At 36.2% G+C, this 2,154-nt stretch overlaps 2 protein-coding genes across 3 annotated transcripts in view; both read right to left on the bottom strand.

Moving 5' to 3' along the window:
* Positions 1–2,154, bottom strand: part of KIAA0101 (KIAA0101 ortholog) — a 126,326-nt gene that overhangs the window by 75,654 nt on the left and 48,518 nt on the right. The window lies entirely within an intron of this gene.
* CSNK1G1 (casein kinase 1, gamma 1) overlaps positions 1–2,154 on the bottom strand; it is a 247,336-nt gene that overhangs the window by 226,211 nt on the left and 18,971 nt on the right. The window lies entirely within an intron of this gene.

Raw genomic sequence — 2,154 nt, 5'->3', positions numbered from 1 at the left:
CTGGATCTCAGCTCACTGCAAGCTCTGCCTCCCGGGTTCCCACCATTCTCCTGCCTCAGCCTCTCGAGTAGCTGGGACTACCGGCGCCGCCACCTCGCCCGGCTAGTTTTTTTTTTTGTATTTTTTAGTAGAGACGGAGTTTCACCGTGTCAGCCAGGATGGTCTGGATCTCCTGACCTCGTGATCCACCCGTCTCGGCCTCCCAATCTACCTTTCATTTTAAGTCTTGTTTCTTTCAACTTGAAATTGAAGATACAGACTATATATCTTCTATACATTAGTCTACATCTTCAATTTCTAAATTACTACAGCTCTAGTACGGTGATGAATACACAGTAGAAACTGATTATTTCTTCACTGATTATGAGTTCAAATTAGAATTCAGAGCCTTAAAATATTTTTTGGCGTATTATTTTAACAAAGCCTGAAAATATTTCTAATCTATTGAATTCAGCAAATTATATTTTTCTTTTTAAATATGGTTCTGCAACAAACTCATTTTGTTATGGTGAGTCATTTAGCCCCTTCCTTCCCCAATAAATAAATTGGAAAGAAAAATAGTAATGTATAAAAATGCTTTAAAAAATAATAAAATGAATAATAGCATTGTAAGTGGCTTCACAGTTGCTTCCTTAGAGCAAATGGCCTTTTCTAAATAAATTAAAGACTGTTTCAAAACAGTTAAAACAGAATCAAAGCACATATATTTAAAGATGCTGAAACTCTGAATAGTTCTATGATTTGTTTTCTCAACAGATGTGCATCCTTCAAGCCCTGAATTCATCAGATGCATATTTAAATTAATCTGTACTTTTAGTTTTTACATAACACTCTACTCTAGTTTTATAAATACACCACATGAAAGCAGAATTCTATTGTTGCTTTATGGCATTAAATATTAACAGATTATCTCCACTGTGCAAAGCAGACATTAAGATTCATTTTAATGCAGCCAACTGTGTGCTCATTAAATATAGGCTATAATAACTTCACCATTATTTTTAAATTGGCTGATTTCTATCTGGAATGTGAAACATAACAAATTTACTCATAAAAATCCAGTGACACCTGGTACCTGAAAGAAATACACACATTTAAATTATAAGAAATACTTAAGTCCACTTAAACCTCCTGGAAAATTTACTTCTTATAAATCCATAATTTTTTCACTAACTGCAATGAAAAAATTAGCACAGTTATATCAGAAATAAGACTACACTGGGAGTCAGGAGGCCTGAATTCCAGTGTGACTCATTAATTAGCTGTACAATCTTGAGCAAGTCACTTAGCCTCTCTGCACTTAAGTAGTCTCAGCTGTAAAATGAAAGGGTCTAACTAGACCATCTCCGTATTTTCTTTTAGCTTTATGATTTCATAATCTATGAAACTCAAGAAACACAGCATTAACCAGATGGATCCCATTAAAGACAAAGTGAGCTTTCATATTGATTGATTTGGAGATAATGTATCTCTGGAGAATCTAAGCGCTTTCACACAGACAGTTCCTTGAGTTGACTTATTTAACTAGGTGAAAAAGCAAACAAAACTCACCAAAGAGTTATTAAACATTTCTTGCATCATACCCTAGATGACCAGAATATTTAGATGTCATGATACCAATTAAGGTTAAAATGTTTTAGAAAATACAAGCTGTTCTAGAAGTACAGGACAGGACACTTATAAAGCCAAGTGAAAGAGGATTCTAGCTAACAATTAGTACTTAGGCTACATCAGAATAAAATGTCTCAGGACAGCATTCTATTGCTTTTAGAATCAAGATTCTCAGCCTGAGTCAGAATTGAAAATATTCAGGAAAGTACAGCAGTACCCATGGAAGCGCTTCCTACTCAGTTTTTGCCAGCTCAAGCTTCTGGATAGTCTTCAACAAGCGTAATAAGCAGCAGCAAACACTAGAGAGAGTGGTCAAAAATCTGTATAGTTGAAACCCTTCACAACAATAAAATCCAAGTGGCAAAGGCTCTTATCCTTAGTGACAGCTGAAAAATTCTGCATTCAGGCCGGGCGCAGTGGCTCATGCCTGTAATCCCAGCACTTTGGGAGGCCGAGGCGGGCGAATCACGAGGTCAGGAGATCAAGACCATCCTGGCTAACACGGTGAAACCCCGTCTCTACTAAAAAAGTACAAAAAATTAG

This window comes from Colobus angolensis, unplaced genomic scaffold (assembly GCF_000951035.1).
Source record: "Colobus angolensis palliatus isolate OR3802 unplaced genomic scaffold, Cang.pa_1.0 Scaffold19, whole genome shotgun sequence".
In the NCBI taxonomy this organism is placed as follows: domain Eukaryota; kingdom Metazoa; phylum Chordata; class Mammalia; order Primates; family Cercopithecidae; genus Colobus; species Colobus angolensis.
This window is presented reverse-complemented; position numbering and strand designations above follow the sequence as displayed.